General features: G+C 43.1%; 1 long non-coding RNA gene across 1 annotated transcript; it reads right to left on the bottom strand.

Annotated features, from left to right (window-relative positions):
* Positions 1–729: 729 nt before the first annotated feature.
* Positions 730–4,724, bottom strand: LOC147256119 (uncharacterized). The gene is made up of 4 exons (XR_015117738.1): positions 4,604–4,724; positions 1,684–1,766; positions 1,239–1,348; positions 730–1,127 (listed from the first exon to the last, which is right to left on the bottom strand). It is a non-coding gene; the product is annotated as an uncharacterized LOC147256119 (long non-coding RNA).
* Between the last annotated feature and the right edge of the window lie 19,621 nt (positions 4,725–24,345).

Genomic DNA, 24,345 nt, shown 5'->3' with positions numbered 1-24,345 from the left:
CTTTCCTTCTTTTTCAAAATCACCACCGCTTAAAAAGTTTTAAAAAATAAGGTCTCGGTGGGGAAAAAGTCAACAGTCGGGAAGTTCCCCTTTAATTCAATGAAGAAATACACATCTCGCAATTATTAAAAGGCAGAAAAAAAAAGATATTTCCTTTCCAGCATTTACTTAATCTTGCATTCAAGGCGTTACTGAACAATTTACCCAAACAACTCAAAAGCTATGACTATAGACATCCACGTGGTCTTGGTTGAGCTTTCAGAGAAATATGAGTTGACAAAGTAACAGCGGAGGCTCTGAAATGAAGAAAAACACACATTGATGGTCCAGATGAAACCTTTCAAATTCTTCCTTTAGGTTCATTTGAAGACTCATGACATTTCTGATAGCTGAGGTGCTGAGAACTGTTTCTGATTAGGGGAGAGCCTACATTGAAATAAAGATGCAGGATGCAAAAATTTCAATGTTTTACATCGGATTGGGCCGATGTTGATATTTTCTCTATTTAAATAGTCGTGTAAAATGATAACTTTATACTGCAGTAAAAGTGAAGGACGCATTCTCTCAGGATAGAAACATGAGTTTTTCAATGAACAACGATTTATTTAGAGAAAATATTACAATTTTTGGACTGGTGACCTGTTCAGGGTGAACCCCGCCTCTCACCCGTTGATGCTGGGATAGGCTCCAGCCACCCCCCCCCCCCCCCCCCCGTGACCCTTCATAGGAATAAGCGGAAGACAATGGATGGATGGATTACAATTTTTGATTGATAAAATATGATTTAATTAGAAAATGGGTCGACACAATCAACAAGGAGAGGTGAGATTCACCGGAGCAGCTTGTCCCTTTGTTGTCGACTCATACTTGACAGCCCCCAGGGACCAGGACACTTGGCATCTGACCCCCATCCTAGGAGATCAGATCAAAGATCCACGCCACTCTCAAACGGGTAATTCTGACCTTCTGTGGTGACCACGGCTCAACTGCATCAGGTGTTTCAGACATAATCCTACAAATGGATAAAACCACTGCAGAGATGGTGGACCTCCAAACACCCCTCCCAAGCCGTCCCATCGGAGGCGACGCTCTCATGTGGGCTCCTCCTTCTCGATACGCTCAATCATCTTCAAGACATTCAAAGTGACCTGTAAATGGAAGCTTCCTCGTTCCTCAACCTTCCTGTCCAACACACTAAAAAGAAGGAGCAGACATGGAGAGTTGCAGTGAATACTTACTGTCTCATCATTAAAGATGGAGCGGATCTGTGTCCAAAACATCAGTGTGGTGAACACTAAGAAGAGGACGGTCTTCAGGCTGAGGAAGCTCAGGACGCGCTTTGACACTCCTGGAAAGACAAAAAGCTTGAGTTTAGTGAATAGTGAATAAAAACAGATTTGATAAAGGTCACAAGCATTTATGGCTGCCCTAAAATGATGTATAACAAACTACCAACATAGAGGCCAGGTCAGAGGAGAGACAGAAAAGATCAATGACAACTTTGTGTTCCTCTTCTACAAGTAGCTGTCCGGACAGAGGGCTTTTTGTACTGTACACCGTGTATCTCTCCCTAGAACTCATAAATGCAGTAGATTTACCTTTGACTCAGAAAAAGCTTCACTTTGACATTTTCTGTTTGTCTCAAACACATCAAGTCAATTCCACAAGACAGTGAGGACTCACCGCTCCACTGGACTTCTGCACCAGAGAAGATGTGAGCAGCGCTTAAGGCCCAGAGTGTGGACAGAGATCAAGGCTATGAACATCTGGAGAGAGAATAACAATGGAGGACAAATGAGACAGAGTAAAGGTTCCTAAAAGATGCCATTCCACTTCCTGACACTCTAATATTGCAATTATGGCCTTCTAAGAGCCTGTTTGATGTCAAAGTTCATGAGTAAGCAGTTGACAACTTAATAATTTACGATCTTAATAATTACGATGTATGTGCATGGTTTTCAGTGTTAATAAATCAATGAGCTGCTCAGCTTTATTAAAAGTTGCGGTCACTATTTGAAGGTATAATAAAGAGTAGATAAATGGCTCTGAGAGGTCCGTATGTGTGCTGCACTACATCCTAGCTGCTTATGTCACTGGGAGGATTCGAAGGTTGAGTTATGATTAGTTTCACTGTCCAACAATAAAAACTAATAATATAAATTAATTTATGTTGAAAGTTATTTTTGATCCTTAAATACAACTACCGAGCCAAATAGAACGCTTTGTTTGGTCTTTCTAATGTTGACGGAAATAGAGCCGATGTTTCTTTCAGTTTTCTGTACTATAACAGAAACATACATTTGACACATTTGATCACTTGTTTATGATAACCGCCATGAACCGATCAGATTATCTTTGTGTAACACCGTGCAAGTCTAATCCTGACAGCAGCCAAACACCATCTTCAGTTGTTGTTAAAAGGAAGTTGGTCGTCGCTGCTGTCGATGACGTGCTTCCTCACGGGGACCTGCACAAAAACACTCTACTTGTTAGGGTTAATGAGAGAACGTTGGTCGTCATTTGGTTCTGCACAAATAAAACTGACTTGACTTTTGTTCCTGCTCCTTCATTTTCAACAGCATGTGTATCATGGCGCTATCAGTGCACCAACATGTCATGGCTCGATGTTCTGTATTGGTATGATGATATATTTGATTTTAATTGTTGAAGTCATGTATGATTTATCTGTTAGCTGTGACCAGGTCGATCTCATTTATATAGCATTTTAATTCGGTGAAGTACCCCTTGGGCTTCCGTATATGACGGCACTATAATTGTTACAGTCAGTAAATGCGCAGCGCCGTCAGCCTTGATTCTCGGTGCAGATGATGGCAGGAGGTCTTTGATGAGTTCAAAATAAAAGTACAGTCAGCAACTTTCTTGAATTTTGCTGTAAAGTTTTCCATGAATTTCTATTTACAAAACCCTGTGAGTCTGCCCCTGGGCTGGTTCTCCTTCCTAAATTCAACAGACGCTATATTTTACTGGAAAGTAAAGTGACCCAAAATTACATAACACTAAAAAAACATCCATCCATCCATTTTCTTCCGCTTATCTGTCGAGGGTCAAGGGCTGGAGTCTATCCCAGCAGCCTTCAGGTGAGACGCGGGGTTCACCCTGGACAGGTCACCAGTCCATCACAGGACCAACACATAGAGACAGACAACCATTCACACTCACAGTCACACCTACGGTCAATTTAGAGTATCAATCAGCCTCGTCCCCTCTTGATGTCTTTGGACTGTGGGAGGAAGCCAGAGTACCAGAGAGAACCCACACAGGAACAGGGAGAACATGCAGACTCCACACAGAAAGATCCTGTGCCGGAGCCGGGACTCGAACCAGAACCTTCTTGATGTGAGGCGACAGTGCTGACCACTGCACCACCGTGCAGCCCACTAAAAAACATCAACATAATAATAGATGACGTACCAAAGTTTTACTATCTTAATACCAGCTTCAACATAGATAACAGTGCACTGTAACAACGTTACATCTCATAGAATTGTGCATCAACGACATGCTACTTCAAGGGACGTTTAGGAGGAAGATTGCCTGCGCGCTTGTTTGCCTTAATCTTAAATTTACAATGTTGCCAAACAAAAAAAAAGATTGTTTTTATTTCAATCTGAAAACTCCGTTATTGACATCGATGCATGTATATACAGTATGTACACATTTCGTACAGTTTCATCAATTTATAAACCTTGTAAACTTGTTTACAAAAAGATGTAAACAACATTGCTACCAGTTACATCATAATTTTTTTATTTGTAGGATAATTCTGCCCTCTACATGATGCACAACAGACCCAAAAATTTCCCTAATGCACAATAATTTGCAGCATCTCTTGTGGGTAGGATTCTAATAATTTAATGCCTGAGGGACTGGCCAAACTAAGTTGGCTGGCGTACTTTGGGTTTTTTTTGTTTTTGTTTTTTAATGTCAGTTGGCATCCAGCTTGTTGATGCATTACCACCAGCTGCTGCTCCAGAGAGCAACTCTCATTATCACACACCCGCTGATTTCAAACCAATCAAATGCTCCGCCTCTAAATAGTCTCCCAAGCCCACACACACACACACACACACACACACACACACACACACACACACACACACACACACACACACACACACACACACTCTGTTTCTCATCAACATGCCGGCTTAGCATGGAATTACCTTGGCCCCCAGCACGACCGTAAGGAACCTTGGAGTTCTCTTTGATCAGGATCTGTCCTTTAATGCCCACATTAAGCAAATTTCTAGTACTGCTTTCTTTCATTTACGAAACATTGCTAAGATCAGACACATCCTGTCTCAAAAGGATGCAGAAAAACTAGTCCATGCCTTTGTCACTTCCAGGCTGTATTACTGCAATTCCCTCCTATGAGGCAGCACCAGTAGGTCCCTAAAGACTCTCCAGCTGGTCCAAAATGCTGCTGCCGGCGTGTTGACGAGAACTAGTAGAAGAGAACTAGTAGAAGAGACCATGTCTCTACTGTACTGGCTTCTCTGCTTTGGCTCCCTATCAAATTCAGAATAGAATTCAAAATTCTCTTCTAACATACAAAGTCCTCAATAATCAGGCTCCTTCTTACCTGACAGAGCTCATAGTCCCCTCTTATCCAGCTAGAACCCTTCGCTCCCAGGATGCAGGGTTACTTGTGGTTCCTAGAGTTTCCAAAAGTAGACTGGGAGCCAGAGCCTTCAGCTATCAAGCTCCCCTCCTGTGGAACCGTCTCCCAGTTTCAGTCCGGGATGCAGACACCCTCTAAGAGCAGACTTAAGACCTTCCTTTTTGATCAGGCTTATAGTTGGGCTGCTTAGGCTGGCCCTTAGATATGCTGCTGTAAGCTTAGGCTGCTGGGGGATCTCCCATGGTGCACTGGGCTTCTCTCTACTCCTCTCTGTCCTCCTATATTTGTCATACATAAATCATACTCATACATGTTACTAACTCCCCTTCTTCTCCGGAGCCTTCAGGCTCCCCTCATCCCAGATCCCGGGTGCTGCTGGAGGAGGCTGCAGACCTGAAGAGGCTCAAGCTGCCACCTGTAGCTCCACCTGCTCACGTCCCCGTCTGTCCATCAATCTCTTCCCTTTCTCTCTCTCTTTGTCTCTGTCCCTCTTTTCTTCTGTATATCTGTCTTCCTCCATTATCTGTCTTTGTCTCTGTCCCTCTTTTCTTCTGTATATCTGTCGTCCTCCATTATCTGTCTTTGTCTCTGCCCTGCTCTCCTGCTCTCTTTCCCCCCAACCGGTCAAAGCAGAAGGCCGTCCCCATTGAGCCTGGATCTGTTCGACGTTCCTGCCTGTTAAAAGGAAGGTTTTCCTCACCACTGTTGCAGGATGTGCTGCTCATGGAGAATTGTTGGGTGTAGATTCATTGAAGGAGTGTGGTACTGGACCTGCTCTACTTGTAGAGTGTCATGAGAGAACTTTTGTTGTGATTTGGTGCTACACAAAGAAAACTGACTTGACTTGACTTAGCTGATTTTTGTTTTGCCTGGTCTCCTTGTGCTTTGTACAAACTTCTAGTACACAATCAAGTTGTATATTTTCAGGACAACTTGGGCAGAAACAAGCTGCAGGAAAATATGGAGTCTAAGTTTATGTATTATGTAGTGGAACCATAAAGAAAAAGGAAACACTAGATGCACTCATATATTATTTGAAGTTATTATTAAGTCTGACAGGGTCTTCAATATTGCAACTGCTAACCTGTCTTTTAAGAATAAATATCCATCGATGTTGACAGGGTTCACGTCAGCACACCTGCATTTTGCACAGAAATGCTGTCAGTGTTACACTGTCACTAGAGCTGACCCAGAGGTCCTCGGGTCTGTCAGCAGAGCAGGGTTCAGTACTGTGAGCTGGAAATGCTCTGTGAAAGCCCTGTGTGGGTGGACCCTGGGGAGAGCAGCTACAGGTGGGACCTTAGTGGCATGTTGGGAGTTCTATGTAAATAAAAACTATGGTCCTAACGTCTACACTTCGCAGTGTAACAGACTTGTGGGAGGCATGATTATTACATGGCTTGTTCACATTGTAATGGCATTTACGGCTGTTGATGTTCTTGAATATTCCAGAACGTGAAAGGTAAAAATGTTTTATTTTCCTTAAATTCAATCACTTATTATTGTGTTTCCCTTTTAAGTCTTGGAGACTAAAATCTCCTCATGGTGTTGGACACTTCCCTTGCCAATAAGGCAGAAGAAAAACAGGATGTTCTCAGAGCTCCGTTTGTTCCTGCCTGATATCCCAAGACGGATGTTCCGCGGAGACATCCTCTTAGGATGCCAGGCAGGAACGAGCAGATTTAGAGTAATAGTCCAAGGTGGAAGCATAGCCTTGTGCAGAACCTGAGGGTTCTTCCTCACCCTGAGGGAGGCTGGGGTACTGGGAGTTTTATCAATAAACCCTAATTTAGTGTAGTACTATTGTACTGAGTCAATGTAAATGAGCATGAGTTCTTGAGGTGAAAGTGGTCGAAAGCTTTTTAAGGGTAACTTGCCATTCTTTGATAGGAGACAGGAGAACATCTGACTGCACTTCCAGCAGGGATGCTGGGTTTATTTTGCTACGTTATCAACCTAACCACTGGGAAACTCCAGATTCTTTTAAAACGGATGAAAAATAAGAAATCTAATCTTTTTTGGAAATGAAAGTGGGGTGGGCTAACCTGTCAATCAAAGCACAACTTTGTAAATAACACAATGGACTCATGACAAGCTGATATGATAAGGATAATCAATCAACAGGTTATTGTCATCAAGACAGTAACTAGACATTTCTTAACCACATGTGAAACAGCAGCCTAATCAATCAATCACCTGTAACACCACACACTGGTGAATTCCAGGTCGTAGTATATTTTTGGGGTTATTTGCACCTGTGGTGTTGGCTGCAGGCAACACACTGCTGCTCTCAGTAGCAGCAGTGTGTTGCAAGTTCTACTCCCTAATGTTACTCCATGAGATGTTAGCTTTGAGCCTAGCTTTTAAGCAAATGAAAGCCATGAATTTATTGACTTTTAAATCTGGTGTTTCGCCAGGTGCTCCTGCGTTAGGTTTTGAGTGTTCTAACAAATTAACTCTAAATATAAAGTCCATCCATCCAACTGCTTACCTAAAGCTGGGTCTCAGAGGGGGCAGCTCCGTCAGGGCCACATCACCTACCTCTGACTGGGGCATCCTGAGCAATTCCCAGTCCAGAATGGGAGCAGCCCCCAACTTCTGCCCTGTGTCTCATTGTTGCAATGTCACTTTTCGGTGTGACAATCCTTTGCTTTTGCTTTGAGTTTGATCGGCCGCAGGTGCTGCCATCAAGCGGCAGAAGAACTGCCTGTTTTTTTTCAACGATCCATCCATTCATTTTCTTCCGTTTATCCTGTTAAGCGTCGCGGGGGGGGGGGGGGGGGGGGGGGCTGGAGCCTATCCTAGCAGCCTTCAGACAAGAGGAGGGTTTCACCCTGGACAGGTCACCAGTCCATCACAGGGGCCAACACATAGAGACAGACAACCATTCACACTCACAGTCACACCTACGGTCAATTTAGAGTATCAATCAGCCTCGTCCCCTCTTGATGTCTTTGGACTGTGGGAGGAAGCTGGAGTACCAGAGAGAACCCACACAGGAACAGGAGAACATGGAGACTCACACAGAAAGATCCTGTGATGGAGTTGGGCTCGAACCAGGAACCTTCTTTCTGTGAGGTGACAGTGCTGACCTGTGTGGCTTGTAGGATCTGACCCTTCTGAAGTTATAGAGGGCATATTGACAAGACAGAGCAATCAAGGCCACATACACCTTAAAGGTCAGCTGGTCAGCAATTATGCCACCCAGATTTCTGGCACAGTTTGTGGGCAGGAGTTGATTTGAATCGAGCAGAACACTGATCTTTGGTTGAACTGAGGGACATGCCGGAAAGACAATGAGCTCAGTTTTAGTCAGATTAGCCAGGACATGCTGATATCCAAGCTGAGACTTCAGGTGGAACAGACAGAAAAAGACTATGTAGAGGCTATGATGCTGAAGGTACATGCGCGCTGTACCGATGGTCCCATTAACATCGGCCAGCGAATGAAGAGCTTCCGCCATGCACTGCACATTGATGCTGTGTCACGAGAGAATTCTTCAAATCTGATTTCTCATCTTCAGGGCTCAATTATCTCTCTGCCTGATGGTAGAAATCCCAACAGGTGCATCATTGTACAGAGAACTTGGATTGATCTGAATGTGTTTTTGATAAATGCAAGTAAGAGAAACTGTTCTGGAGAAATACAAACTGAGGAAACTCCTTCAGACCATCTAAGAACTGAGCTCAAAGAGGCAACGAGAGACGTACAATAAGGTAGACAGTAAAAACATTTTCACTAGTTCCTTCGTTGCCCTCCCCCCCGCACATGCAACGGGATGCAAGAGAGCTTCCAATTCTGGGTCAAAAATAGCAGAAATGCATCACAAAGTCTAAATCAAGATAACAAGTTTGACGTTGTATAAGATAACATTTAAGTTTCTTAGATAAACAGGAAAACCATGTTTGTGGTTACATGTAACTTGTCAAGTCAACATTTCACTAAAAGGAACATGCAGAAGAAGCGCATTTCCAGCAGCTGCAGTAGTTGGGAGTGAATAAAACTGGCTACACAATGCTGCCAGAAGATGGCGGTATAGGCAACATTAAGCATTTCTGTGACTCTTAACAACCAACAACACAATACAAAAATGGGTGAAAATGAAGCGAGTTTTTTGGAGGAATTACTCTCATGTCGTAACTGTCTAGTAAAAGTACAGCACACATTGTAAACTGTCCAGAGATGAAAACCCAGTTTGGGAAGTAGCCCGTGAAGATGCCACATGCTGGTATGTCAGGTGTTACAGGAATGAGATGTTTCAATCTTCTGTTTTCCCTCTTTTTTTTTTTCAAAAAAGAAAAAAAACCATAAAAACCTTAAAAAAAAACAAACAGATTCTGTAGTCCCTCACCTTTCTCTGGCTGACTTCAAAATGTATATCAAAGTATGCTGACACAAGCACAGACAGTAGAGCCGATCATGTTTGAGATTATCCATACTATGAGCTGTTGTAGCCTCGGGGCCAGTTTAGTACTTTCCATTGTTAACCCTTAGGAGACAAACCACATCAAGTCAACATTAAAATGATTCAAAATAGACCCCGCCTCTGAAATTTTATAATGTATAATAATTAATATTTACATTTTTCAGTGATGACAGAGCTGAGGGGACACACTTCACTCGTCTTGATGAACTACTTATCATCAATATGCAGAGAAATGCTGCCGTCCCACTTGATTGCCGGCGTGTGTAACAGCCCGTCAACAGTTCAATCATTCTGTTCTTCCAGAACAAATCACTTTACAAATCAGTCAAGTGACTCACTTCACTTATACTCCTCTGCCTCCTCAACGTCCACACAACCGGGTTGAATCTGTAGTTGTTTCCCGCCCTCTCTGCTTCATTATAATTAAATATGATTCTTTACTTTCATAACCAGGGAGAATCTCTTCCCTTCTGCCTCTGTAAAAACACACACTGTAAAGAGGAGTGAAGCTAGGAGAGTAACCGCTGTTGAAAGGCAGTTGTTAGTAGTGCGTAATCACTAAACAAACACTCGTAGCTGTGTTTAGTGACACCATATCACTGCTGCACAAAGCGTGAGGTTTTCCTAATACACACACACACACACACACACACACACACACACACACACACACACACACACACTATAAATAACTGTGATGATGCAAGTTTGCACAGTGGGGGAATTATGACTCATCTTATAAAAACTACAAATCCCTTTTCAAGGAAGTCTCTAGTATAAATAGATCATAATTCTACTTTGGAGCGCAAGGAACAATTCCTTGAATAGAAATTTCTTATTTACATGAAGGAAAATAGTGAGCTAACATGGAGCTGACATGCTCTCCACGCATAAAACACATGGCACAACATTCATATCAATATTCAAATAAAATTGATAAATAAGTTCAAATTATTAGTTCAACTCAATCAACACTGGGAACAGAGCTGTAGTTAATTAGAATTGATAAACAGAGAGATGGGTAATTCAACAAAAAAGAGGTGGAGAAGAGGGCGGGAAGAATTAAAAAAAAGGGCAAGTGATTTTCAAAAGAAAATATTAACTTAGAAGAAGATGTGCTCAAAATAAAACACCAAGGTAAGGAGGGACAGCAAAGATGAAAACTGAAGAAAAAGTTAATGGGATTATGAATGAACCTCAACAAGTTGAGGCTGGAAAGGCCCAGGAAGATGGGATTAAATTTATAAATTAGCAAAAGCAAATGGTGAAAAATTCCCCAATCCAAGTCCAAACATTACTTCACCTGACTGAAAAACCTTCCATGAACTGACCTTCTTCCTTTTTCCAGAGCCAAATGATACGTTTCTCTAAAAATCAAATGAATTCTCATCCCTCCTCCGGTACTGGTGAGGCTCGGATGTTGCATGTTTCCAGCAGCCTGTCAGCACTGGTTAGCTGTTAAATGAACAGGTTTCTTGGGTTCTATCTTAAGAAGTCTCAATTTATCATCGGCTTGATGCCAAGATGCTCTGTTTCTCTCTCGCTTGGGAAATATGGTGACATTTGGCTGGCGAACCTGAGAGCAATCTCTTGTGTTTACTTGGGAGCTTGAGCAGGGAATAAATTAAACAGCAAGCTGCTGATAAATTGATAAATGTTGCAGGAGAGAGAATTGTCTTTAATCATTCAATTTCATGGCTCCAAATGTGTTTGAACTGGTGTGTGCGTGGCATCGTTGTATCAAGAGGTGATAAAGGCCCCACGTTATTACCCCTCAAGTTCTCAAGATGGGGAGGAGGGCCAAATTGCAAAATTGAATTCTGGACACACTGTGGGGGGGGGGGGGGGGGGGGGGTATGCAGTACGATGGTTTCTAGCTCCAGCACAAACAGTTATTTTTATTCTTTTTATTATTCTCAGCTCTGATATCAGTGTATCTGGACAAATCACACTGTGTGTGTGTGTGTGTGTGTGTGTGTGTGTGGGGCTGATTGGTGAATGTGTTTGTGTATATTCTCAGTCATCCAGGTCATCGTAATTCTCAAAAGTAATCAGTTTAGGCAACTGGACTCACCTCCAAAGGTTCACACCAAATGCGACGTGAATGTTTCGTGTGTTAAGATTACATGTAAAGTCAATGTAGAGAGGCCAAGAGATGCTAATTCGTATGCACATTCACAAGGCAGCACGAATGACGCCAATAACCTGATGCGAATGATGTGAGAAAATATTCACCTTGCACATCAAATTCGTGTGATGTTGTGTGGAGAGAGCCTATCAGAGTTGAGATTCCCCTGGCGTCAGTGACGGCACAGTCATCGCCGTTGATCCTTGCCAACAGGTCGAACTGGGCCCTTGTCAGCCTGAAGCACCGCTGGAAACAGCCATCGTCCAGGTGCTGGACCGCCGCCTACGGTTGTAAAGTCAGCCATGGTTGATGGTGGAAAGAAACGGCGGAAATAAATTCTCCTTGCGGGGGAAAAAAGTTTGCGTGAAAGACACGAATACATCCTGCGGCCAAATCGCATGAATAACACGACGTGAAAATTTGCATTGCGTTCGATGTGAACACACCTTAAGAGTTTTGTGTGTAGTTATAAAACCTCTGACCTTCTAGGGTTCTACTCTCATAGGTTATGAGTCAGAACCTATGAGAGTCATCACTTATGACGAAGCAAATAGCAGGTAAGTGGACTGTATTCATTTAGCCGCTTTCTAACTCTTTATCGGTACTCAGTTTGCTTGTCAGTATTTCCTTGTTCACATATTTGCGCGCGCACACACACACACACACACACACACACACACACAACCTACTCATCAGGACCATTTAGGGGCTGAAGATCTTGCTAAAGGACAAGCAAGGATCCTGTGGGCGACCCTTCAGCCTCCCCATCTGAAATGGATCTTTTTTTGTAGTTTGTTTGTTCATTATTCAAACCTGAAATCATCGAACATAATCAGAATACATTAAACCTCTCAGCTATTGACGTCTCCTCTCCCCTCCTCAACTTCTTCTTTCGCCCAAACTCATCGATATTGTCTCTCTTTAATAAGTTACACCCCTCCCTTTATTAACTCACTATGCTCTCTGCTAAACCTTGAATCAACCATACGGTTTAAAGTTATAAATCTGCGCATCACAAGTTAAATCACTTTTTTTTTTTAATTAACTTGAGTAAAGACAAAACAGCAGAATTGGAAACAGAAATGCATGAACAAGAGTTTCCATTATGTAAGCTTTTATCATTTTATACTTTTTGAAGCTTTAATCTAAACCGTGCCGTGGGTCTACGCGTGCTCATACTACAAATAAACTCTCTTTTTTGGGGTACTGTTTTCTTCGAGACAAAATAAAAAAAGAACAGTATGAGGATTACCAGATTCAGAACACCTCAAGAATACTGTGGAAGGACTGACTTCTTTAATAAAACATTTTTATTCAATCAATCAATGAGCAGATGCACTTCTGCAGGTTCATAGTCTCTAAAATATGGATGTGAACTGGAACACTTTGATGAAGGCCAAATCTCATCAATGAATGCAGTGAAAGTGCCATCACAGCATAAAAAAACCTCTAGAACCTCTAGAAAGTACGTTCATAGTGATCATGCAACTCCACATACAGTAAATAGATGAATGTACAGCATTGAATTACAAAACAGGGTGAATTCGGAACATCAAAACGTGAACGGTAAAGGAGAGACGTAATAATCAGAGAGTAGATTTGACTCATAGGGGCGGCATGGCTCGGAGAAAGAGTGGCAACCGAAGGTCGCTGGTTCGATCGTCACTCCTGACCACGGCGAAGCATCGGCGACCCATCCAGGGTGAACCCCCCTGTGACCCTTAACAGGTATGCGGTATAGAAAATGGATGGATCGATGAGACTCAAGCGACAGGACAGAGAATGACTTCTATTAAACTGCCCCATGCCCCCCGCCCCCCCACCCCTTGGAGAAAAGAGCGATCGCCAAAAGAATCACATTTCACACTTTGGTTCAGACCATAAAGTTGCATCGAATAAGACAAAACCCATTAATACTCCCTTTAATAGTTTTTTTTTAAGTATTTTGTGAGAGTGAAACATAGGAGCCGCTGATGGTTTTAGAAAAGAACCATCGAAACACTGTGTATAGTTTGGCTAATAATGCCACTAATATGGTGCAACATAATTTCCTGGTCAAAGTTAAAGTATGAATTGAGGTTGGGTTAAAGTTAGGATTAGGCATCAATTGGTGAGAGTTAGGGTTAGGATGAGGATTAGGGATTGAGTTAGACTTTCCAGATGAATGGAAGTCAATGAAATGTCCTTATAAGGATACCTGTATAAACCTCTGTGTGTGTGTGTGTGTGTGTGTACTGTCGAACACCTCTGACACGGACAACGTCGTCCCTGTCATAAGATTCTGCTCTGCTCATTTAAAAGGCAACAGGTTGAGTGACATGTCCATGCAGTTGTTGGCTTTTATATATAAAATCGGCGTAATAACTCCTTCAGAGCCGACCCACGCACGAATGGCTTTATGAATCTGAAAAAGAGGTGTTGTTGGTGATGTGTTGCCATGTTACTATCTTAAGGCAGCACAAAGTATTTCCACCTTTGATGAACAAAAAAAAAACACGTCTTAAGTCGACAGTTTAGTATTTTTCCTGTTATTTAAAAGTACAGTTTTCAAACAGTAAGCTGAGACAACGCACCCGCACACACTCTGCTTCAAAAACAGGTCAAAGATCACTTTCCACCTCCACTGCAACATGTGAAGTTATTATGGCGAACATCACGACTGCTTCAGCTGTACCTGCTGCTCTGTAGATGGGCTGCAGTGACACCCACCCCAGGACACATGAGGAGAGTATCTTGGAACACACACGCTAACAGTAAGAGACAGCATGACGTTACGCACAACAATCAGCAACAAAACTTCATTGATGCTTTGAATTTCTGACAGGATTATCGGCGGAGCCTACAGGTGATTTGTTTTTTCAAATTAAAGTTCTGATGTTTATTTAAATTTTCAACGGTTGTAGCCTTTTCATGTGTGCGGTAATGTCTCCACATGCAGGAAATATCATGGGACAAATCTAAAAACTAGTTCCAAAAGTGGTCGGCGACAACTCCAGTGAGTGAGCTTATTGATACTCCCGGGCAAACGTTAACAGGTGCTCAAAAGTTTATTTTCTTTTTATTATCAGTAACACAATTTCCAAACCTTGCAGTTCTCTGAAACCACCTCCTGTAGTGAACCAGTTCCCTGCAGAACCACAATGCTACACAAAGCCTATAGGAACGGCAATAAAAACAGCAAAGAAAAGCAATCAAATATTGACTTGATATATCATCAAGGTTTCTCTGGTTCAGAAATTATCTGCCATCACCGCCGGCGTGCTGCTTTGAAAGTCAATTTCCGTGGTTTGTTGTTTCACATCAGGTTTTACAGAGATAGATGCTGTAATTCTGCTTCTAAATCCCCGCGCACAGTTTATGGTCATTTACAAAGAAAAAACCCCCAGCTGACTTTGCCTTAGACCGTCCACTTTTGATTACATAAACAGGGCCTACTGGCTTACTCCATAAAAAGCAATGATTCTTTTAACGAGTGAATTATTACGTTTGGGAAAAATCTGTGAGATTAATAAACCTCTAAAGTAATAAATGAACCAAGCAGACACTGCAGCATTAATAATTTACGCCAACTCTGAGGCAAGTTGAGATTTTCTCACATTTTCTGAAAGCATGCCTCGTACTTTCAGAACTCTACCGCACACAAAGGGCAAAACCCCTCAATTCTCCTGCAAAAATGAAACTTTACTGTAAAAAAAGTGTTATTTCTTCTCAAAATGGTATTTTTTTTTCAAATGACAGACACACACCACCTGAATAGACATTTAGAAGAAACAGTTGAACACCTATGTGCTTGATGTAAAACACTACGATGAATGGAAAACGCTTCTTCTCCATTCATCATAATGACTTAGGTCTTTTTTTTTGTTCAGTGTTACACTTACTACAGACAGTGCATCCGTAAGTCTTGTCGTCCTCCACTTATCCCGGTCTGGGTCGCGGGGGCAGCAGCCTCAGCAAGGTAACCCAGATTGTCCTCTCCCCAGCCACTTCCACCGGCTCTTCCAGGGGAATCCCAAGGCGTTCCCAGGCCAGCCGAGAGATATAATCCCTCCAGCGTGTCTTGGGTCGGCCCTGACGCCTCCTCCCACTCGGACATGCCTGGAAAACCTCCTGAGGGAGGCGTCCATCCACAAGATGCCCGAACCACCTCAACTGCCACAAATGTGCTGTAAAATCCATCCATTTTCCTCTGCTTATCCTGTTAAGGGCCGCAAGATGGCTGGAGCCTATCCCAGCGGCTTTTGGGCAGGGGGGTCGCCAGTCCATCACAGGGCCAACACATAGAGACAGACAACCATTCACAGTCACAGTCACACCTACGGTCAATTTAGAGTATCAATCAGCCTCGTCCCCTCTTGATGTCTTTGGACTGTGGGAGGAAGCTGGAGTACCAGAGAGAACCCACGCAGGAACAGGGAGAACATGCAGACTCACACAGAAAGATCCAGTGTTTGAGCCAGGACTCGAACCCGGAACCTTCTTGCCATGAGGAAACAGTGCTGACCACTGCACCACCGTGCCACCAGTGTTGTGAAATATTTTAGAATATTGTTTTTATACTTAGAACACACAAATACATTTTATTTTCCCCCATAAAAACAATGTACACAGTGTACATCCCAACCAACAAAAAAATTGCACATGGAGTGGTCTACATACAAAACAAACCCAATGCTGCATCTTCTTCCGTTTTGGTCTGGCCACAGCACCTCATCCACATCACAAGCAATTTTTCCCCCGGCAAAGTAGTGGGGGAAATATTGCCTAGTGTGGCGAATCCAGCCATGAACATCAGCTGCTATATCTCCACATGCGTCTTCCATAGCGTAGAGAAGGGGTTTACGCATTTGTGGACACATTTTGGTCACACACATTCCATCTCCAGGCACGAAAAAAATTCCTCAATAGGATTGAGGTTGATCACATGGTCAACCAAAGTGGCTCGGATGTGATCAGAGATTATGGCCCTCCGTCCTCTCACTCTGGCTCCAATGTTGGCATCCAATGCTCCAAAACAGAAGCGCTCACCTTTTGCACTTATAGTAAAGCTCTGATTGCTAAATTGTAAAACTGCATGACAGGTGTTTGCCCATGTGATGAGTCAGTGTGCATAGTAGGGCAATTAACTTTAGAATTTCGACTGACAATGTGTTCCTTGTGAAAACAAGAGATTTTCTTCATGAAAATTGTGCCATATGCAGAGAATTGTGTGTAGTGTTTTGAAAAAAAGTGTGTTTTAGGACTGTAATTTGAGTGTAAAGCAGGAATTGTGCTTGCAGTTTCACGGAATTGGTTGATGGGGTTGGCGTATGTGTTAAATGTTGTGGTCACTGTGTCTCAAGCACCAGTATTTGTGTGGAAACAATTTGGAAAAACTGCAATAACCACAGCGGACTCCGGGACATGGAGTCGGCGACAGCTATCACAGACAATGACGGGCTTGTAAAAGGATACAGCTTTTTTCTGTTAAAGACTGTCGTGGTTTGATTTTTGAAAGCAACCCTGAATAAAACTAGGGTTTAGTTCTGTTGTGGCGTTTCACTCGCTCAGCTGTTTAGGATCAGGATCAGGATCCATTGCTTGCACCTGTGGTGATCATCTCCCTCAGCTGGTGACAATCACCCTGGGAGGTCGTATAAACAGGTTTGTCTGCTTACCTTTGTGCGAGTGTGTGTCCAGACAGCTGATGCCTTTGGTTGGGCATCTGGGCTGCTGTGCAGATGTGAACATTAAATTTGTCTGTGTGCCTGAATTTTCTTTTTTCATCTTTTTTGTTTCTCTCCCATTGACCCCTAAATCTCATTTTGTTTAACCCCAAATCTGTTGTTAGTCTGTCATTTGGATTGAATTAATGGGTGGTGTAGGGAGGGGGCTTCAGGCTGCTTGGCAGAGCCCACTGAGTCCGATTTTATTATCTTCATTTTTGTGGCATGTGCAGTCTTGATTTCCCTCTAAAGAATGTCTGTCACCAGTTGATGGTCACAAGTGTGGAGGCCAAATGGCCCCGCTCAGTTCACGGCTCGCATTTCCCGGGTCATCGCTGGGCTGAAACGGTGCCTCAGTTGTCCACCTTGGACACTCGGACGAGGAACCTGCGGTCGACCGTGAAGACATTGACATTTCCTCCAAAGCAGATTTGAACAGGAAATTATAAAAAATGCATCAACAAAGAATCACAATAGGAAGAAATGTCAGGTGGCTGCATGTGTAAAGCGAAGTCTGCAGCGAGAGGGAAGCAGCCAGAATGAGACGTTGATTTTAGATTGGTGGTTCCTGGAGCCTGCTGACACCAGACGACAACTAATCACCTCACTGCGGCACAAACAAATCTTAATTTGCCACCATCCTTTAGTTTTTGCCCTTTCATAATTCTTCAAATTCTTTTTACTCTTAACCACTTTTGTCTGATCTACTGCCAAATTTCCTTTTTCTAGCGATCTACATTTCGTATTTTCTCTTAAAACTTTCCCGGACCTTCACGACCGAAAATGTTTTTTATTCCTGACTCAAATTACAGTCCTAAAACACACTTTTTTTCCAAATTCAGCGAGTGACGACATGTTTAGCCGCATGCATTCATTCCATCGCTGGATGTCTAGGTCCAAGGTCTAGGTGCTTAGATAACAACATGGCTTATAGAGACAATTGGAGCTCCTTCTGGGGAAAGCCTGGTCTGATTCGGAGAGATGGCGTCCATCCTACTTTGGGTGCTTGTCAGGGATTAGTATGGCTAGTAAATTGGCCTATGTTCCTAGATAAGAGAGATGCACCATCCAGAGTTCAGACCAGCAGGCAGAGCTGCAGTTTAACACGCCCCTCTGCTGGTTCCTTCGTGTTGTCACCCACCCAGCCTATAGAAACTGTCTGCCCCGAGGCTGTATAAGCCTACACCCAAATCTGGAGGAGTAACCTATAGCAACTTAGTTAAAATTAAAACCACTGCTCCATCAAATCAACCCAGTACAACTATTAAATGTGGTTTGCTAAATATTCAGTCTCTCCCATCCAAGTCTCTCCCAGTGAACGATTTAATTACAAATTATCAAATTGGTGTATTAGCACTTACTGAAACCTGGGTGCAGCAAGATGAGTATGTTAGTTTCAATGAATCTTCCCCTCCTGGTTACATTAACTACCAAGTACCTCGTACCACTGGCAGAGGAGGAAGAGTAGCTGCAGTTTATCAGTCAAATTTGCTCATTAACCCTCGACCTAATTGTTCATTTAATTCATTTGAGAGCCTGACTGTCTGGTAAGTCTGGAAAGCAGAGAAACCACTCTTACTTGCTGTGGTGTATCGTCCTCCTGCACCTTATTCTGAGTTCTTAGAAGAATTCCCTGACTTTCTGTCAAACTTGGCATTTAATTCAGACAAAGTCATTATCGTGGGTGACTTTAACATCCATGTGGATGTCGAAGATGATTGTCTGGCCACTGCGTTTAAGTTGCTTCTTGATTCAGTTGGCTTCTGTCAGAGGGTAAACAAACCCACTCACACTTTTAATTACATCCTTGATTTAGTACTCACTTATGGAACAGAAGCTGACTGCATCACAGTTCTTCCTCAAAACCCCGTCTTGTCTGATCACTCCTTAATTACATTTGAATTTACTTAAACTAATTATATCCTACCTGGGAAAAAAATCCCGCTTCAGTAGATGTTTATCTGACACTGCTGTTTCTCGATTTAAGGAGCTTATTCCAGCAGAGCTGGCTGCCACATCTTGTAGTGATATAATGGGCAGAGAGACTATCTTGTGGACAGCACTGCAGCAGCACTCCTTGGGACACTTGATGCCGTAGCTCCCCTGAAAAAGAAGGTTATCAGCCAAAAAAGAATAGTTCCCTGGTACAGCCCAAAGCTGCGTGCCTTGAAACAGAAGACGAGACAACTGGAAAGGAAGACACATTCCAGCCAGCATGAGGAAGGCCGCCAAGCCTGGAAAGATAGTTTATTAATATATAAAAAAGAACTCTGTAATGCTAGAAGCGCTTACTACTCATCCTTAATAGACAAGAATAAGAACAAATCCAGGTTCCTCTTCAACACCGTGGGCAGGCTCACCAAGAACCATAGTGCTGTTGAGCCATGCATCCCCCCAACTCTCAGCAGTAACGACTTCCTATCTTTCTTTACTGAAAAGATTGTGAATATTAGAACGAAGATTGCCAGTAATGGAGGACAGACTACAGTCCCCATAGAAGCACCTCCCAGACTTGGTGCATATTTGGACAGCTTCTCCCCCATCGACCTGTCAGACTTAACTTCTGCAGTTACTTCCTCCAAGTAAACCACTTGTCTGCTGGATCCCATCATGACAAGACTACTTAAGGATGCCTTCCCTCTAGTCAGCACGTCCATATTAAACCAAATTAATCTTTCCTTTAGTCACAGGTTATGTGCCACAGGCCTTTAAGGTGGCTGTCATTAACCCTTTACTTAAAAAACCTTCTCTTGACCCAGATGTGTTAGCCAACTATAGGCCAATATCCAACCTCCCCTACATCTCCAAGATCCTTGAGAAGGTTGTCCTGGAGCAGCCACATGAACATCTGCACAACAACGATCTCTCTGAAGCCTTCCAGTCTGGATTCAGGGAACACCATAGCACTGAAACAGCACTGGTCAGAGTCTCTAATGATCTTCTCATAGCTTCAGACAGAGCTCTTGTCTCTGTGCTTGTCCTTTTGGACCTCAGTGCTGCATTTGACACCATCAACCACAGCATCCTGCTTCAGAGACTAGACCATGAAATTGGGATTAAAGGACCTGCCCTAAAATGGTTTAAGTCCTACTTATCTAACAGGTTTCGGAGTATAGCACAGTTACATATGGTGTACCACAGGGTTCAGTTTTAGGACCGATTCTTTACATGCTCCCATGAGGTGATATAATCTGGAAGTACTCGATCAACTTTCACTGTTCTGCAGATGACACACAACTGTACTTGTCGATGGAGCCAGACGACACAAGCCAGTTAACTAATCTACGAGACTGCCTGAAAAACTAAATCCTGGATGTCCTCTAACTTCTTGCTGCTAAATTCAGATAAAACTGAGGTCATCATGTTTGGACCTAAACACCTCAGTGACACACTCTCTCAACGGATCTCTACTCTAGATGGCACCACCCTGACCCCGAGTACAACTGCAAGGGACCTTGGAGTCATTTTTGACCAGGACCTTTCCTTCAGCTCCCACATAAAGCATGTGACGAGGACCGCCTTCTTCCATCTGCGCAGTATCGCTAAGATTAGGAATATCCTTTCCCAGAGTGATGCTGAAAAACTGGAGCATGCATTTATCACTTCTAGGCTGGACTACTGCAACTCTCTTGTCAGAATGTCCTAAATACTCTCTAAAGCAGGGGTGGGCAACCATGTGCCATGGAGGGCCGTGTGTATGCAGGTTTTCCTTCCAACCAAACACTTTAACAGGTGATTCCACTGATTAACACTCTTCTGTTGCTGAAGGTGTGTTAATCAGTGGAATCACCTGTTAGAATGTTTGGTTGGAAGGAAAACCTGCATACACACGGCCCTCCATGGCACATGGTTGCCCACCCCTGCTCTAAAGAGTCTCCAGCTGGTCCAGAACGCTGCAGCGAGGGTTTTGATGGGAGTTAAGAAGAGAGAACACATCTCTCCACTTTAGCTTCTCTCCACTTGCTTCCTCTAGGATCTACAATCGACTTCAAAATCCTTCTGCTGACTTATAAGGCTCTCAATGATGAAGCTCCATCCTATTTGAAAGAACTCATTAGTCCCTACTGTCCTACCAGAGCAGTCCACTCCCAGAATGCAGGTCTTTTAGTGATTCCCAGTATCTCTAAAAGCAGACAGGGAGTTAGAGCCTTCAGTTACTGGGCTCCTCTACTGTGGAACCAGCTCCCTCCATGGGTCAGAGAGGCAGACACTCTGACTACTTTTAAGTCCAGACTTAAGACCTTCCTCTATGACAGAGCTTTCAGTTAGGATTGGTTCAGGTAGCTCTGAACCATTGATAGCTATGCTGCTATAGGCTTAGACTGCTGGGGGACACGTCAGGTTACATTAAGCCCTCCCCCCCTCTCCACCCTGCACATTTTGGAACTGTCATTACCATTACTTGTTGCACTTTGTAGTTTGGCCTTGGTGTCTCTCTGTGTTTCCACAGATCCACCAGAACTCCATCTCTCTGCTCCAACCGCCGCCTGCATTGCCCCCCCACCCCCCATTTTTTTTTATCCCCTGCTGTTACACTGACCTCGGCTCCCCTCCCATGAACCAGTCTGCCATCCAGTCCCCCATCAAGCTGGCTTGCTCTCCCTGCCTCCCCTACCAGAAGCTTCCTTCTTCAACTGTTATTAACATTTCCATGTTTTCCACATTTTGTATTGTAAACTGTTTTCTTGTCTGTAACAACATCTACTGCACGTCTGTCCGTCCTGGGTGAGGGATCCCTCCTCTGTTGCTCACCCTGAGGTTTCTCAGATTTTTCCCTGTTAAAAGGGTTTTCTATGGAGTTTTTCCTCAGTCGATGTGAGGGTCTGAGGGCAGAGGATGTTGTTATGATGCCATGTGAAGCCCTTTGAGACAAACTGTTGGTGAAAACGGGCTATACAATTAAAATTGCCTTGCCTTGCCCGATGAACTACAATTCTTATGAATGCTGATATTATTTGAATCATCATCCTCCATATGCTCTTTCACTGCATGATTAAAAAAATATGAAGGAGAAATGCCAAAAAAAAAAAGGCTCCAGGGACTGAAAGTGTTGTTCTCCAGGCAGCAACCAGTCATCAGTTAGGCCTAGAGCATCGCAAAACAGGATCCTTAGGGGTTAAGGCCCTCACACTGTCTGCTCCAACCTGTATAAATAGGCTCGCGTTAGTTGATAGGGCATTGCCGTGTTCAAGCAGCAGAGATCAGCAGGACAGACTTTTCAGGGGTTCTGTGTTCATGGTGTGTTCTTGCTAAGGTTCACTTTAAAAGATGGACATAGGACTACAAGAAAATATACCTTACCTTTCGCATTCTTGAAGGCCTAGAGGTGGAGGCCACAGGCTGAGCGGAGTCTTCCATATTTTCCCTCTTCCTGTACAATAAACCAGCAAAACCTATGCGCAGACGAGCACAAGCATGTCATTGATATTTTAGGCATAACGGGGTCCATAATTTCATCATATGATTTAAAGGTAAGTTTACCATCACAGCCATCCCTGAGTGTATTGAGTGTCTTATCATTGATCTCCTCCTGAAACAATTTGAGAACTGCATGAAGTGGATTCAACACATCAGAAAATATTGGTAGAGTACATGACTCCTTGCTTTGACCTCTGTGTGAGGGTCAACATGGCTCCAGCAAAACCATAGTATCTCCATCGACTGTAATTTAGATAAAGACTTTTAACACCCGACGGCCTGGACAAATATGCATTTAGTATTTTATCCTGGGTTTGTTCAAGTGGTGTAGTGTTAAACAAATGTTGCTGGGAGCTGCCAGCACCAGGGTCAGATGAGACACCCCCTTCAATCCCCTCCATGATCAGCCGACCCTCATTGTCAGAGAGGGCAAGCTCCTCTGCAACTGTGGAGCTGGCCCGCCTCCACTCTTCTCCATTTTTTTGATGAAAGCACAGCAATTACATACCACTTTGATTCTGACTTGCTGCCAAGTCCTTTTAACACTGCTGGTACCACAGCTATTAGAACACCCACTGGAACACTGAATAATCTTCTATTTAACAGTGTTTTGATATGCCATTGTAAAGTTTGTTAGGTTTACTTGTGGGATGGGATTTCCTGGAAATACATTAAAATGTATTTCTAATTGTAAAAAGAACCAACCACTAAAGAGGACAATAGTTTTAAAAAAAAAGCAGTGATTTTCTATTGGTATTTATCAGATAAAATCCAATCTATAAATTAATTTCACTTTAATTTGGCCAAAAACTGTTTCCACTTATCCTTTTATTATGGGACAGTCAGACCTAAATGTATTTGCGTATAATGTTGAAACCTGGTGCTTCAAGTGCTTTTGATGTGGGAGGCACAGAGTGAATTTAGTGGTAAAATAATTATAGAAATAAACTTACAAATTTACACGATCTGCAATTTTCTGCCAGCATTCCTCTCTCCCCTCATTTGCTGTCATAATTGTTTAGTACTGTTCATAACCCTCCATTATGGTCACTCGTTCTTCGTGACTGAAGTAGGCGGCACGTGATCTATCATTTCCAAAGAGACACACGACGCGTTCAATGCCCCTTTTTATGGGGATGTGCACAGAGCCTTGATTGACAAAGACAGATCCTATCCACCGTCGTGATACCATTATCTCTGATTGTGAGTTTAGGGTTTGTCAAGCCAGCTTATGGAAAGAAAGCCTGGCCATGTTGAACTTGCTTCGTAGTACACCCCTCTGGCCTCAGGTTAGGCAACACTTGTGCTTATAGTCTCCTTCAGAGAACAGTCAGGTACACGTCTTAGCCTGAGAAGACAAATGGTTTGAGCGGAGTTAAAGAGGCCAAGTACGTCAAACTGGAGCCATCCCTGAACACAGGAGGTTGCCCCTGTCACCCACCTGCAATCCAGTCCTTAGCACCCTGTCCGTTTTTTTTTTTTTTTTTTTTTTTAAATATATTTAACATCAAATGTCAGTGTCCTTCATTTTTCAATACTGTCAGGGCATTTAATCTCTCGATGAAGTTATATTTAAAAAAACAACTGCTTCTTTAGTAAGTTTAACACCGAGGTATTTGCCACTATTTTTTGAAATGTTAACTGAGCTGAGGTTAGCACCCTGTCTACTGAGCTAGTGAAAGATCCCCTGGGCCCTAATGACCCACATAGATACCAGTTGGATCAAGGACTCATGACCACAATACCTTTGAAACCCAGAGTTGACATGACAAACAACCCCTTTAAGAGTTACACCTACAATTATAAAAGTCTGCAACTCTCCACCAGTGACATAGAACTCCAGAAATGTTTTATTGAAGATGTTTCACCTCTCGTCCAAAACTGAAACGGTCCAGTTAACTGCAGCGCAGCACTTGAGTGACCTGTGAGATTTAAAATAATGGAAACGCTTCTGTAAACTTCCTACAGAAACTTTATTGTGAACTGCATTTTTCAGACCAGTCAAGACTTCAACAAATATGTGATG

The sequence above is a fragment of the Aulostomus chinensis genome, chromosome 9 (assembly GCF_037954235.1).
Source record: "Aulostomus chinensis isolate RoL2024-O1b breed Wild chromosome 9, RoL_Achi_v1.0, whole genome shotgun sequence".
NCBI classification, from domain to species: domain Eukaryota; kingdom Metazoa; phylum Chordata; class Actinopteri; order Syngnathiformes; family Aulostomidae; genus Aulostomus; species Aulostomus chinensis.
The sequence above is the reverse complement of the archived record's forward strand: the minus strand, read 5'-3'. Positions and strand labels throughout refer to the sequence as shown.